The following is a 16,687-nucleotide window of genomic DNA, read 5'->3' as shown; positions in this document are numbered from 1 at the left end:
CTACCATCTGTTCTGTCGTCCCCTGTCTAGTCCAGAGTCCAGTCTGGTTCCATCCCTGTTGTCTAACCCCTTTGGACTTCATGGCCGGAGCGCATGCTTTTGGTGGGTTGGGGCGAGGGGGTACTGTCACATTAAGCAATGCCATTTTTATCCACTATGCTTGTCCATTTATGTGTCAACGCATGTTCTGACCATCCATGCTCTCTGCCTCCCCACATTTCCAGGTGCTACCCGGGGGGGGCACCATCTCAGCTGGAGTCCAGGTTCTGTCCCATGGAGGGGTGACACTGCGAATTGGACCTGCTAACTGTGTCATCCTGGGTGCAGCCTTGAGTGTCACCCTACACAGGCCAGCGTGGAGAACAGGCTTATTGACAGACTTTAATCACACCTCACACCTGGCCTTTAGCAAGCAGCTCCACTCTTTTCTGTTCTCAGTAATATTAGTCTGCCGGGGGGGTTGGGCAGCCAGTTGTCCATGGACCCCCAGAGGTCTTTTTTTTCTCCTTACTTGGGGTTTTTTGGTTCCTCTCCTCCGTTGTCATCTGGCTTTCTTTATTTAATATCTTTCTTTCCTTTTTCCCGTTGTGTATTACTGTCTTTAATGATGTTGTAATGTATGACTACACATCTATGTAAAGTGCCTTGGGACGACTCTGTGAGGCACTATATAAAAATGTAATTAAATGTCCCGCCTCCTCCCTGACGTGGCTCTAACAGGCCATGTTTGCTGCTTGTTGGTCTCACGTCTCGTTCCAGCCCTCGTGTTAAACACTCCCAGCTGTCTCCAGTCTCTTCCATCATTAGTCCTCCATTTAAGTGCTTCCTGGTCCTGTGTTCCCCAGTTCGATCACTGATGTTGTGCCTTATGTGTTGCCGGTTCCATAGCCTCCCATCCTGATCCCAGTAAGTCCTTGTTTGTTGTCTGAGAAACACCTGCTGCACGAGTCTTTCACCCCGGTGACCACGACACCAACCACCAGTGATGTCTGTGGAGCCCAGAAATACCAGCCTAGCTGCACTAGTGCCCAGGCAGCACCTTGACAGCGGCATGTTTGCATTGTTGTATTTGCCTCACTTGTTCACCACTTTCAGCAACAGTATCTGCTATGTACTAGAACTGTAATCATATGTGAGTGAGTCTGTCTGCTTTGAAGGAGCAGAGATCACACCTCCTTACTGTAGGTACAGGGCACAGAAACGGGTAAATCCTGTAAGGTAACATTCTTACAGTCAGCATAGATTCCAACACAGTTCTGGAATATGAAGTTCATAGTCAGTCATAATTTTGTAGCATTAAAATATAAATTTTACATAAATCCTAACAGTATGTGTGATTGTGGGGGGGTGTGGGGTCTCGGGGTGTAACCTCTGTCTCTTGGCTTGTTTCCTGTCCCTACTGCTGTACGTGTGAAGTCTGCATGTTCTTCCAATGTGGGCTTTCTCCTCCTACTTTGGAGAACATGAAACTGCGATCAGCCGATTGGAATCTCTAAGCTGCCCTTAGTGTGCGTCTGTATGTGTGAGTTTGTGCTCTGCTATAAACTAGTATCCTGTCCATTGTGTCCCCCGCCCTGTGCCACCTGGGACAGGCTCCAGGCTCCCCACCCCCCCGTACAGGATAAGCAGTAATGCAGGACGGCTCCACACTGTTCCAAAGAAATGGCGCTACAGCTCCCTTCAGGACTTCAGACCAGCTGCTCTCACTTCACACCTCCAGGCTTGTGGGTGTGGTTCCCAGTCCTGGTTCTGCATGTACAGCTTGCATGTTCTCCCCGTGTTCCTGTGGGTTTCCTCAGGTTTCCTCATGCTGTCCACGATCATGCAGTTTGGTGAATTAGTGTCTCTTGATTGTCCTCAGCATGTGAGTGAGTGTTTGCCCTGTGATGGACTGGCATCCCATCCAGGGTGTCTCTGCCTTGTGCCCTGTGCTTCCTGTGATGTGTGTGTCCCATAACCCTGTATTGCAATTATTGGAATTTGTTGGATACTTTTTTGATATATGATCTTTCTGTTCCTGGGGATGGCTGAAGCTGGTCCATTAACTTTTGGCTTAAATATAAGAGTAGTATTCAATTTTCATTATTAGAGTATGGAATTATTTTGGATGATTAAAATGATCACTCTGAACTTGACTGTCCTTCCTAACATAAATACACTCCCTGCACAAACACACAGAAAGAAAAGGAAGAGATGACATATATTTTCATGAATATTGTATATAGAATAATGTAAAAAAAACAAATCTGTGCATTGACAGCACTTGTCAAAGCTTGTTCTGTCTAATCCTGACACAGTCTGTCTATAACTGCACATCCCTGCATGTTTCACCTGAAACCACATGATCCCAAACGTGATTCTAAACCGACACAGAAATTCATTCTCAGTAGATCTGCTCTCTTATACCTTTATACCTAATTTCTATCTACTGCACAAAATCAAAGAGTAGGATTATAGTTTGTTTACAGAAAAACAATGTCAGTAACTGTTATTCTCATAAAAGATAAATAAATGTTCGCTTTGGGTACAGTTTGTATAATGTACTATTTTGTTCATAAACTGCAGCTCCACTGTTTGCCCAGTCTGCTCTTCTCAGTCTGGTCTCAGTCCAAAACCGCACCTGCTGCAGTCTGAGAAGCAGGAAGTTCCTCCCACTGTCACACACAGACGACTGTGAGAGAAAACGAGACTGAATCCTATCAGTGTTCGTGGTAAAATGGCAGAAGCCAGAGTTGCAGTGGATGTAATTGAGTTAAGTTGTGCAATCTGTCTAGATCTACTAAAGGATCCAGTAACTATTCCCTGTGGACATAGTTACTGTATGAGCTGCATTAAGAGCTGCTGGGATCAGGAAGATCATGCTGGAGTTTACAGCTGCCCCCAGTGCAGACAGACCTTCATACCCAGACCTGTTCTGGGCAGAAACACCATGCTGGCTGAAGTGGTGGAGGAACTGAAGAAGACTGGACTACAAGCAGCTGCTCCTGCTGACCAGTATGCTGGACCTGGAGATGTGGAGTGTGACGTCTGTACTGGGAGAAGAAGTCCTGCCTGGTGTGTCTGGCCTCCTACTGTGAAACTGACCTGCAGCTTCACAACAAACTCCACCATGCAAAACAGCACAAGCTCATTGATGCCATCGGCCATCTGAAGGACAAGGTCTGTTCCCACCATGACAAACCGCTGGAGGTCTACTGCCGTACCCACCAGCAGTGTATCTGTTATCTCTGTACGATGGATGAACACAGAGGCCATGATACAGTCTCAGCTGCTACAGGAAGGGCGGAGATACAGGTCAGGCTAATTTAAAAGAATTTCCCCTTTCTATCTAAAACAATTTCCCCAAAGGGATCAGTGAAAGTATCAATTATTGTTATTATCTAAAAGTTAATTTTAAATAAATGGATTTTGTCTTAACACTTGTTCGTGTAATTGCTACGAAACACTCAGATCAAGTCTGGTTCGGTAAAGTTGTCATGACCTACTTGTCCGGTCTTACTAGCGGGGTTACTAGCTTGTCGGATTTAAGGTAGTCTGGGCAAAATGTAAGTAAACGAATATGAAGTCCATTTAAACTGTGGTACCTTACATCCGACAAGTTACCCCGAAAAGCCAGTAACCCTTCATAGTACAGAAGAATTCACTAGAGCCACAGTACAGTAAGGCCGTGCCCGCCGAAGATGTTTGTACGGGACGCCATGACACTCAAAATAAAATAAATAAGTATATCAAAAAATATAAATAAAATGATAAATATTTCAATAATGTATCCTTTTATTTTTAAATAATTTCATAAAATTTCATAAATTTCATAAAATTATATTTCATAATAACACTTGTCTTCTATGTATAATTTTTAAATTTGACAATTTATTGTTTCGTAATAATGTTGCGATTTTCATTAGACAATTATTATTATAAAATATTATTTTCACAATAAAGTTTAACTTTTCACATTATCGCCATGCATTTCTATACTGCATCAGGAGGTGTTTTGCAGGATTGGCACTGCAGCCACCAGATAAAACTCACACTGTTCCACTGGGACTGGTGTGGTGCTGAGGTGTCACCCACTGCACGGCTGCACTCAGGTTCTCATCCCTGAGGTGGTTCGTCGTGTGGTGGGTGCGGTAAGGCACTGTACTCAGTGTGTGCTCCTTACCTCCGTACCTTACCTTACCTTACCTACATCAACACAGTACAAATGTACATGTTAAAAAAGGTCTTTCGGTACTAAGATGTACGTAGATTAATACTTTTCTATTCAAGGTTAAAGGGTTCAACCTTTAAAGCATTGTGTTGGTTGCCATAGGATAATATTTTGGCTTTCAGTGATAACCAGTGAAGCTCAAAATTTATGAAAATATTAACAAAGAGGTTCATTGTTTTGTCTGATATGCTGAATTATGTCTGACTTGGAACAAATGAAGTAAAAGTAGTCAGGGCTGGAGTGGGACTGAATATCTAACCAGGAATTCAAGCCCCCGGACAGCCCAATATAAAACGATATAAACAATTACACTGTTATTATATGTTTTTATTCACACATCCATTTGCTAGGCTACTGAACACAAACATCCCCTTTGTCCTCTCATCATCTTTGGCCCTAGTGTGTTCTTCCTTTTCCCCACATGGCTGCATTTGGCTCAATGGGATGAGTGTGTGACACAGAGGCTGGGACCAGCTGGTTATGGGTTTGAGACAGGTCAGGAACCAACCTCACCTCTTTCATTTAATTATTGCTTTTCTATTCTTCCCAGTGTTTGTTAGTTCTATGTTCTGCTTGTGAAGCTTGTGCCTTGTTTTATTATGTTCCACATGTTTCTGTACTTTCTAAGTATTGAATTCCTTGTGTGTGTTTCTTACTTTCAGTGTTTGTGGGAGTTTTCCTAGTCTTGTGTTCATTAATATAAGTTACTGCACTTGTTGCCTGTTTTCCCTGCACTTTTGTTATTGGTTAATTGTCTCACATCTGTCTTTGTTAGTTCGCTACAGCAGCCTGAGCATTAGATTGGCTACAGAAACCGGCAATGCAGGTTGTGTGTCTGACACAGACAATCACATTTTGTGCAGCGTCAGTGTGAGCCATCGGACTTTATTCTGTATTCGCCACTCCTCCATCAGGCTGCCTCAACTGCAGCCATGTTTTCTGCAGAATGAGACTTTGGGAATTTTCCTGCTCCCAATAATAAGGTCGACAGCTCAGTCTTATCATTTATAAAATGGCATTTGACTACTAAATAAGCTTCCATATGTATGAATGTCCACTTGTCAGATGTTAGTCTTACTGCTTTGGCCTTTCTCACCTCTTCCTTTGTTTCTCTTTTTCTATCTTAAATGTTTCTGTCACTAAACCCTTTCATGTTTGCCTGGATGGGAGAATGTAGGTTGGATCCAGGATCCCCACAACCTCCCTAAATCCTGCGTTATCCACTATGGTGAAGGGTTGTGCATATTGACCAAAGCCTCATCAATCATTTGTTTCTTGGTCTCTATACTGGGAAAATTATACAGATTATTGGGTAATACCCTCACCAAAATCTGATATTATGTATTCATACAATTAAACTGAACCTTGGACACAATAATGACCAATAATAATAATAATTATTATTATTATTAAATTATTATGATGATTAAAACTTACGCTGCAGTGTGTGTGTACGCCGAAATATGTGCTGTACAACAGGTTTGAAACCGGTAATGAGGATTGTGCCACATTTTCAGTTTCCAAAGCAGTCACATGGTTGAGTGCAGAATGAAGCTTCAGATGACCATGGTCACGTGTTCAGGGTGGAACGAAAGAAACTGAAGCTGTGCTTCAGAATGTAGTGAATCGCTTTTTTATTGTCAAGCTTAACATCACTAGCTGCCCCATTCCCTCTGTTAGTCTACGTGTCATTTTCTTAGCTACTTTTTCCCTGGTGAGTTTTGACCCCTTATTGTTCCTTTATTGTGTGTCTTTCCAGTTTGGTTCAGTCTCCTTAATTCCCTTTGTCTTGGAGCTTTTAAGTGGATCCTCACCTTGTTTCCCTGCCTGCACCAGGCTGCGCCCCAACATGCACATTAAATATATGATATGTTCAAATTCTGAAGAATCTTTAATGAATCCCATTTTACACATTTTCCTTTCTGAATTTGCGTGGAACATCAGTGATGCAGACTTTGACACAGTTTCTATATGAATGGGTCAAACAGTCCAATATTAAACCAACTTCCCAGCGGATTCAGAGTTTTTAGGGTCGCAGGAGAAAAGATGCATTATTGTTGTTCACAGTGCAGTTTATACACAGTGGCCCATTATCAACTGACATGCGATCTGACATCAATCTAATAGGACGCCAGTTGAGTAGCCGGTCCTGCAGTGCAGCCCAGGACACATTCGCCTTCACACTGCTATAAGAATGTGGCCATATGCAGCCCAGACCACCTCCCAATGTGGGTTGAGTGATCGGATCTCAATGTATCTTCAATGCGTCCTGGGTAATTAGCGCTGTCCACTTGTGATTGGATCACCCAGGATGCATGTTAATACCAGGTGGAAACAGGACCAAAGGGTCTATGTCCATTGAATCCTACCTACAGTCAATAAATCATTAATGAACATCCATCCATATATCCATCCATCCATCCATCTATCATCCATCCATCCATCCATCTCCTATCCGGTAATCCAGGTCAGGGTCAGGGGGAGTGCCTGGAGCCTTTCCCAGGCAGCATAGGGCCCAAGGATGGGGTCCACCCTGGGCAGGATGATTGATGAATGTGATCTCAGCTAATGAAACAAACTTGTTTTGTCGTCTTGTTTCCTATCTGTAGAAACAAATGGGTGAAAAACAGAGGGAATTTCAGCAGAGAATTCAGATGAGAGAGAAGGAACTGCAGGAGCTGAGAGAGGCTGTGGCCTCATTCACAGTGAGTATGAACCTGAGGAGAAGATAACAGCTGGCTTGTGATCATATTGTATCTTCTTTCAGATTCAACAGATTGCAGATTTGCAGACTTGTGCGGATTAATCAAATTAATGCTGCTGTGGGTTATTCTGGGTCAGTGGGATAAAGTTGCTAGATTACAGAGTTTAACCAAGTGTTGCAGCAGTAGTAGCTTATTTATTTAAAAAAATACCATAAATGCCTATTTGAGAAACTTTTCACAACCCAGCGTAATGCAAATAACCACTAAAAAAGTCACCTATTAAACTGAGACCTAATGGTGACAACCAACCTGCCCCATACAGCCACCAGTCTCTGCCAAATCCCTGCAGCTGACAGTGTATGAGCTTAATGAGCGATCATTTCCAATCAGTGCTGGCTGGGTTTCAGTACCTGAGGCGTCCAGCATGGTGATGCTCCAAACCTCAGCCCTGTGCTGTTTTTATACCTCCTGTCAGCTCACATCTCTATTGTACAATGAGGCTCTCTGGAGTCTCAAAAGGGGCCAATTGTAATTTACTGTCCTCTGCTCCCTGTGTCACCAACAGAGCTCAGCACAGTCAGCAGTGGAGGACAGCGAGAGGATCTTCACTGAGATGATCAGCTCCATTGAGAGAAGACGCTCTGAGGTGACAAAGCTGATCAGAGATCAGGAGAAGGCTGCAGTGAGTCAGGCTGAAGGAGACATGGACAGACGGAAGCAGGAGATTGATGAACTGAAGAGGAGACACTCTGAGCTGGAGCAGCTTTCACACACAGAAGATCACATCCATTTCCTCCAGGTAACAGAACAGCTACTTTGGCAATAAGAAAACCAGAGTATTCAAATGGATGCATATTGTCATTTGTATTTCAGCTAGTCTGTCATTGGTCAGATGTTAATGGTTCTGTTAATTAGATTGCAATACACATTTGTATTGATGAAGCTGTTTAATCAGACTGTGTGTCTGTAGAGGCGCCAGGCTCTTCCTGTCACTCCTGAAGCTGGATTTGGACCCAGAATCTCTGTCAGTCCCAGATCTGATTTTGGGAATTTGAGGAAGGCGGTTTCTGAGCTGAAAGATCAACTGGAGAATTTTTGCAGAATGAAAATGGCAGAGATCCATCACCAGGTTAATACATTTCTAGTCTGTTCATGTTAATATAGACCAGGGCTGGCCAATCTTACCCAGAAAGGGCTGCTTTTGCTGGATTACTAATTAGAGGACTGATTGGCTGAAGGGTCTCACACCTGGGGTTGAACAGCTGACCTAAAGGTTACCCCAAAGACCTGCGTACACACTGGACTTTGCGGGTAGAATTGCCCCCCCGATGTGTTCCATGCAGAGAGAGTATGCAGTACAGTCAGCCTCACATTTGTGTGACCAAGTCAGTTTGTTTACAATAAGTTTAAATCTTTGTGATAACTGGTGAAAGAGCTTCACATTCTACTGGCTGCAAAACCCAGATCACATGAAATATGTTTCTTCTACATTATAGAAACCAAAAATCTGTATTATGTGTAACTTACCATGATTTGCAGTTTGTTAAAATGCCTGTTATTGTCCCTCATAATGATAATACCCCACTGCTGTTATCTCCACAGTGAGTGAAGTCCATCTCCCACAAGTAAATTCCTTTTACTCACATCCCTGTTTCTCTCTGTCTCCTTCTAGTTACCAAAGACACCGTCCTACCGGTATTAGTGCCCAGGACCAGAGCAGAATTCTTACACTGTGAGTCTGTTCACACACACGCTTCTCTCTCCCTGTATGAGGTGGAGTGTGTTTTATTGTGTTTCGTTTTCTGCTGCCAGTGGAGCTTCTCTTTCTCTCTCCTGCTGCCTCCTGGTCTTTCACATTTACATGAGCTTTTTATCTCAGTGGACTTTAAATCCAATTGCTAAGTAAGGCAAGTTTATTCAGGGTGCTTTTCCACTGCACCAGGTTCGGTACTTTTGGTTCTTTCCCTTTTCCATTAACTTCCGGTCGAGTACCAGTACCAGAAGTTCCAGTACCAAAAGCATCATTGCAGCTGGGGTACTTTTTCGGTACTTTGGAACTTTGGTGTGGGACTTACAAACACGTTCATTGTCAATTTAAAAAACAATTTTAAAAAGTCTAAAAGCCCAAAACACAAATAAACAGTTAACTAAAAAGAAGTGAGATTGTAGAGGCAGCGTATGACTAAACTCCTGCTAATTTAATTTATTGAAACAAAGCAGCAACAAAAACCTTTTAATCCCTGATTATAATGAACTGACAGTGTTAGCAGACCTCAGGTCTTCAGGAAGCTTGTTCCATAGACAGGGAGCATAGAGACTAAAAGCTGCTTCAGCCTGCTTGGTCTTCATTCTGGGACACTGAGTAAAGTTTCAGGGGTCTGGATGCTTCACAAGGTTCAAGGAAGTTAGTGCCATTTAGTGCCTTGTAACAAGTAATAATATTTAAACCAATCCTGTGATGCTCAGGAAGCCAGTGCAGTGATTAAGGAGCTGTGTGATATGCTCCACTTCCTTGGTGTAAGTGAGGACTCTGGTGGCAGCATCCTGGATGAGCTGCAGCTGTCTGACTGATTTATTACCAAGACCTGCAAAGACACCATTTCAATAGTCTAGCCTGCTGGAAATAAACACATGAACAAGCTTTTCCGTATCTGGTTTAGAGAGAAATCCTTCTCTCTCTCTCTTATTGGGCTGGTTTCAGCTTCCGTTGGGTGGATCTTAAGCAGACCTTGGGCTGGACCTGGGAACACTGTACTGATGCCTCATTTCCACCAACATGGAGCCGGTGCTGGGCTGGTTGTCACTTGATGCCTTTTCAGAACCTGCCTGTGTTTCCACCAGTTTAAAAAATTCACATAAGTGACAGTGAAAGTAAAGGTTCATATGTATTCCGTTTTGTGGGATTTGTTCTTTTCTGTTCCAGAATAAGTTTTTATAAGCTGCCAACTGTCCTTTTAATGATCACGCTATTAAAGATGCCAATAACTGAACTTTGCAATCTGCCTCATAATCTGCGGCATGGTTTTCATTTACAATGCAAAGTTACTCTGATAATAAGCTGGCTAGTTGTTTTACTGCTGCCACCGGAAATATTAGACAAAACTATATTGGTTATTGACTGAATTATCCAGCTATGCGGACGGTTTGGACACGATGGCCCCTCCCACTTGCACTGATGTTATGAGAACTTTTTTTTTACTTTTTGTGGTGGCCTGTAGCCTTGTGCCTTTGACTGAATCACAGCCATGATATACCGGAGTATCTTCTTATATGTTATTGCTTAATTATACTGCACTCATAAAGCATTCTAAACACAGCTATAAATATTTATAAAAAAGCATAACACATTATATCCACCATTATAACGCTTTATGAATGCTTTATGACACACTCATCTATAAGGCACTATAGATACCTTCATAATGCAATACAAAGCATCCTTAATGCTTATACCGATCATTATAATGCATTATGAAGGTATTTATAGTGCACTAAAGAAGAGAGCTTCAAACATCATTCATTATGCATAATAAGCATGCCTATAATGTGTTATGCCTTTTGATAAATATTTAAAGCCATGATTATAATGCATAACAATGGATTATTATTTGTTGTGAATTTTACTAACAACATGGCCTTAAGTGTTCCAGAGATTTTATAGTGTTCCGTAATCTGAGCAAATGGAAGCATGTAGATGTTGAACAAAGAGGCTCAGTGAGGATTATAATTGTAATTGGTGATCAGTGTTGACACACCACAGCACACAGTGTACAACACCGAAATGTGTCCTCTGCTTTTAACCCATATGTGACATCGTGACATAGCAAGGGGCAGCTAATTCAGCGCCCAGAGAGCAGTGTTTTGCTTAGGGTCCCTCAGCAGTGCTTTGCTGGTCGGGGATTCAATCCAACAACCATTAAGCCACCACTGCCCACTGCCAATTACGGACCCTTGAGGAACTCCACATGTAATTTCTGTTCATTCAGATTCATAATTACCCTTCTGACAGAAAGTAGTGCATGACTTGTAAAAATAATTCAAACCCATTAAATAAGGCGGCGGCTCCACCTCCTTCCCTGTGCTCTAGTGCTCTAGTCTCACTGATAAAGGGCAGGTAGGAGTAGCTGGTTTGATCAGGGCTGCTGCATAGTTTTCATTTGACCCCATTTCAGTTTAAAGCATAAAAATCAAGGTCTTGATATTAAAATCAGTCATTAATAATGATTTTCCAGCCACAGACCTGATATTCAGTAAAGATCAGTTTAATGTATTAAACACATTGTCTGACCCAGTGTGTAGGTGACACACAACTGGAGTCAGATGAGAGAGAGTAGCTGTGGGCTTTGATGCACTTTGTTCCCCCTGAAGTCAGTCAGAGCAGGAATGGCTGACACTGGGGCTGCTCCTCACTGCCTAGTGTGGGCTGTAGCTACAGCAGGGGATCCAAACCAAGTAAGCGGCGGGCGGTGGGGTAAGGGCCCAGCCTGTCCTAGATGTCATCATGCACTGTAATGCTGAAAGCTGGGAAACTGCCCTCGCTTTGTTTGGGTAGCAGGAACGTTTGGTATCACTCAGTAACAGCTCATCAAAACCTTTTATCTGCATCCTTATCTTGTGTGAGCTACGGTATCTATGGGCAGTGAGGTCCGGGGGGGGGGGGGGGGGGGGGGGCTTCCTTCCTTCCCTCACATTTGCCCTTTTTGTGCATTCGCTGACTGTGTACTTTTTTTCAGATTCATTAATATTGTCCTAAGACGGCACCTGCAGTCTTCCCCAAACTGGCTGTGACACTGAACATCTCCTAAGTCTGTGCTTTAGGGCCATGACTTCACACGACACGACTACACTTGCGTGCGTAGTTTACATCTATCTGGAGGATTGAGGGTCATGTCCACCAGGGGGCAGTGCGAGAAAACCATCTTGGTCGGTTCCTTCGTTTCCAGTCTCACTTGTTAGTATGAGGTTGTGGCATTAAATGTTGTACAAGGACGAGGGAGTCAAGATGGCGCTCTGAAGAACACGCTTTGATTAGAGCTGCAAGCCCACTTGTTTTGTTTACCATGTACTGTGAACTATATGCAGTTTTACTGCTGTCTGGTTTTATTTAATCACCCAGTGACTGCAATAACTATACATAGTCATGATTAGCTTGATGATAGGCTTGCTGACTTTCTAGCCTAAAGAAATAGGCTGAGTTCTGCTCACCTTGTTCAAGCCATTTTTGCCACAATCTAACAAAGGCTCCTTCTGCCTTATGTTTATATATAATCATACAATTTATTCTGTAAGGCACCTCCTACAATTTTTTCTGTATCAGTAAGACGACTGACTGGTTTGCAGGTTAAAGCAGTAAATCTCATTTATAATTTTCTTTTCTTCATCTCTTCCGATTCGAGCCAAGTCACTACTAAACCTTCTGACAAATTTTGCTACATGATGTTATTATTGCAATACTTTTTTCTGTATTGGGTCTGTTCCAGTGTAAGTCAGTTAATTATTAATTATGTTAATTATGCCTACCGCACTCCAAATTTGTCTTTAAACGCCAACATAGATGATTTTGATGAGGATTTTCAAGGTAATAGAACTGTTGCATACATATAAATGCGTATGCATATGTGTGCAGACTTGTCCCAAATTGAAAATCTCACGCCAGCCAGTTGATCAAAGTTAGCAGCCCCGTGAACTGCCGCTCTGAATTTGTAAAACGTAGGGAAACATACACAGACCTCGCGGCTGTGGTACGTGTGCAGGGAATATCAGAATTACTACTAATACTTAAATAGGACACGTGCGCATGTGCAAAGTACACAGCTTGACCAGAGAAATATGAACGTTTCCATGTACGCATACGCGGTGTAATACGCGAGTGCTGCGCTTTGCGGAGAACCAGCCTAGATGCGTCCGCGTTGGGAGCGTCGTGTCGTCGCGCTGCTGGAGAGAGGTGTGTGTCCAAAGTGGATTAAAAGACGTTCATATTGTGACCTAAAGACAAACTCACTTTTAGTGGTAATCTTTGTTGTGTAATTTTATGGTTAATATGTTTGATGAATGCTGTTTGTAATTTTATTTACCTGTAATTAAGCCTATTAGTTTAACACGCGCGTCATTTCGGCGCGTCTTCCCACCGGCGTCGCGCGGGCGACCAACATTTCCTGAGGTAATTCACATATTTGACTTTTTATATTTTATGTATCGTACAGAATAATAGAGCGCAGGCTAAAGTGCAGTTCGGCCCCAGCGGGTCTCTCAGCGTGGCGTGTCTCACAGCGCAGGGGGCAGCCGGAGCGCCGCAGACTCGGGCGGCTACATGAGTATATTGGGAATAAAATGTGTGTATTGGAGCGAGTTCTGTGTGAGTGAGTGTGTGAGGTGTGACAGTGATAATGATGGAGATGCTGGGCTTCGTCATGGGATTAATGGCTCTTCCTCCTGCCTACAGACTCCTGCCAGCTGACACTGGACCCCAACACAGCAAACAGATTCCTGTCTCTGTCAGGGGGGAACAGGAAGGTGACAGAGGGGGCAGAGCAGCCATATCCTAATCATCCAGAGAGATTTGACCGCTGCCCCCAAGTTCTGTGCAGAGAGAGTCTGACTGGCCGCTGTTACTGGGAGGCTGAGTGGGATGGAGATGGAGCCTGGATAGGAGTGACTTATAAAGGAATCGGGAGGAAAGGAGGGAGTGACTGTGACCTTGGATACAATGACAAGTCATGGATGCTGTGCTGCTCTCCTGACAGTTACTCTGTCCAGCACAATAATAAACAGACTGACATACCCATAGAGCCCTCAGGCTCCCGCAGAGTAGGAGTGTATCTGGACTGGGGGGCTGGTGCTCTGTCCTTCTACAGAGTCTCCTCTGATGGACTGACCCCCCTGCACAGATTCACCTCCTCATTCACTGAACCCCTCAGTCCAGGGTTTGGGGTTCATAGAAACTCCCCCGTGTCGCTGTGCATGCTGGGATAGCTCACTGTGTGCTGGAGGAATCATTTTTACCTTATCAGAGTCTCACATGTTGCTGCTTCTCCGTGGCAAAAAGGCAAAATCTCTGCTTTATAACCAGTATAACCCTTTTTACTCTGTCTGAAGTGTGACGTATGTTAATAATTGGGTTCTGTAAGCTGAACAAACATGTAGAATGACTGTTTTTCTCTGACTTATGTTCTATGTTGTCTGTAAATGCACCAAAACTGCCTAAACTAATTCATAGTACATGCAGTTGTACCAATGGAGTGAATTCTGATTCTGAATAAAATAAAATGTAATGAAATCTAAGCCTGATGAGTGGGGGGAGCTTTTCCCCTCCCCTCTATATGTATATTTTATATTTCGGTCTATATATTGTATTTGCTACCTGTACACTGACAATAAAGGCTTCCTATTCTATCCCATTAATGTCCTGGTTCCGCGCTGCCCAGAACGTAACTGAGTAACAGACTTAATCCGCGCTCTCTGCTCACTGAGCGCAGCAGCCTGATATCGCAGCGGCGACGCTTTGGCCAGCAGGGGGCGGCAGACGGCAGACAGTTTATTAACTCAAAACCTACAGCGGTCCTGAGGTAACTTAGTAAAGATAATGATATAATCAAATTAATCATATATTAACTAAGTAAACATAAATAACATAAAATCTTAATAAGTCACGTTAGTACAACAACAACAGAAAGGCACCTGATCATCAATGAAGTAGTGTAGGTGATTACCAATTACCAGAAAAAAAACACATAAATCCTGTTTCATTAGGAATCCTGAGATATATACAGTACTGTGCAAAAGTCTTAGGGAGTCATAGGAAATGTTTAAAGCTATTTATCTGGGTAGCAAATTTATATTTTCTCAGTATGAAAAAGAAAATTTAATATTAGAACATGTGCAAATTATGAGTAAAACAAAAAAAACTAAAAGGAATTTCTTATGTTCTCCAAAAAGTTACTGATATCTTGTTGGATGGCTAGATGAACACCAATATGGTTCCTAAACCTCTCCTCAGGTTCACCTCGGCCATTTCATGTATTTGTTAAATTCCACGACCAGCTCACTTAATTAATTAATGAAACTAGTTTTATAAAGTCACTGAGGTACTGATTAGCTATATGAGGTGAGCTAGTGGTCATGTCAAAAAATACATGAGTATATTGAAAATACTGCCAATACTGGGATGACTTTAGGAGAGATTTTGAAACGGTTAAGGGCAAACAGTTTGACAGACATAATATCATAGGTTTAAATCAACATGGAGATCATTTTAAAAGTTTATGTGACTGCCTAATATATATATATATATATATATATATATATATATATATATATATATATATATATATATATATATATATATATATATATATATATATATATATATATATATATATATATATATATATATATATATTATGTGTGCAGTTATATATATATGTATGGCCAGCCCACAGCTGTTTCTGCTCCCATTGCATTAATATGGAAGCTATCTGCTTGTGTTGATGTTTCGCCTGATATTTCAGGTGATATTTCAGGATGCAGGCGGGTGGACTGGGTGGTGGTACTGTTATAGTGGGGTTTGCTGGATAGATGGACGATTCACAGTTTATATTCCATGAAAGTCCACATATATCATTCCATTCACCCTACTCATGTACACCATCGCAGTGGCCAGCGTCCAGGCAGGATGTTCACCAGCACTTTTCAGTCTCTTAATGCATGTTACAGTGAGCAGCTGCCATTCTGCGAAAGTCTGGCTTCCCTCTTGGGGACATGATCAACAGAACAACGTGTGAAAGACAGTGAACTAAAGTGATGTGTGGCGGAAAAGTAACACTGCACATCACTCTGAACACACCATCCCCACTGTCAAATATGGGGGTGGCAGCATCATGCTCTGGGGGTGCTTCTCTTCAGCAGGGACAGGGAAGCTGGTCAGAGCTGATGGGGAGATGGATGGAGCCAGATACAGGGCAATCTTGGAAGAAAACCTCTTGGTGTCTGCAAAAGACTTGAGACTGGGGCGCAGGTTCACCTTCCAGCAGGACAACGACCCTAAACATAAAGCCAGGGCAACCATGGAATGGTTTAAAACAAAACATATATCCATGTGTTAGAATAGCCCAGTCAAAGTCCAGATCTAAATCCAATCGAGAATCTGTGGCAAGATCTGAAAACTGCTGTTCACAAACGCTGTCCACCTAATCTGACTGTACTGGAGCTGTTTTGCAAAGAAGAATAGGCAAGGATTTCAGTCTCTAGATGTGCAAAGCTGGTAAAGACAAACCCTAAAAGACTGGCAGCTGTAGTTGCAGCAAAAGGTGGAATTCCAATAAAATTGATTCATGTTTGTGGCTGTAATGTGACAAAATGTGGAAAAGTTCAAGGGGGCCGAATACTTTTGCAAGCCACTGTAAACCACAGGCATCACCCTAACGGTAAGAAGTGTGATCCGCTTACGACTGACACGCAGTAGAGACAGGATCCCATCCAACACGGGACCCACTATAGGCTCACACAGAAATAAAGGAGAAAAACACCAGCTGCCTTTTCCAAGCTGTTTACATTCCTGCGCTTCCTCATGGTGACAGTAACAGCCCGTGTCACATGACCACTGTCATGTCCTACCCATCACACCTGCCTGACCCTCCTGTCTCCTCACTAGCGTGACCCTCATGATTCATGCCTGTTGCTTGTTGCCCCTCGTTAGTCTTTGCATTTAATTATCTATTTGTCTCGTCAGCCCCAGTCCGGTCATTGATGTTAAACCTTCCTGCTGCCTGTGACC

At 42.8% G+C, this 16,687-nt stretch overlaps 1 protein-coding gene and 1 pseudogene across 1 annotated transcript in view; one reads left to right on the top strand and one right to left on the bottom strand.

The window, feature by feature from the left end:
• Positions 1 to 16,687, bottom strand: part of LOC125722600 (uncharacterized) — a 427,015-nt gene that overhangs the window by 327,832 nt on the left and 82,496 nt on the right. The window lies entirely within an intron of this gene.
• LOC125722575 (E3 ubiquitin/ISG15 ligase TRIM25-like) lies at positions 2,800 to 9,085 on the top strand (annotated as a pseudogene).

The sequence above is a fragment of the Brienomyrus brachyistius genome, unplaced genomic scaffold (assembly GCF_023856365.1).
Source record: "Brienomyrus brachyistius isolate T26 unplaced genomic scaffold, BBRACH_0.4 scaffold40, whole genome shotgun sequence".
Classification (NCBI taxonomy): domain Eukaryota; kingdom Metazoa; phylum Chordata; class Actinopteri; order Osteoglossiformes; family Mormyridae; genus Brienomyrus; species Brienomyrus brachyistius.
This window is presented reverse-complemented; position numbering and strand designations above follow the sequence as displayed.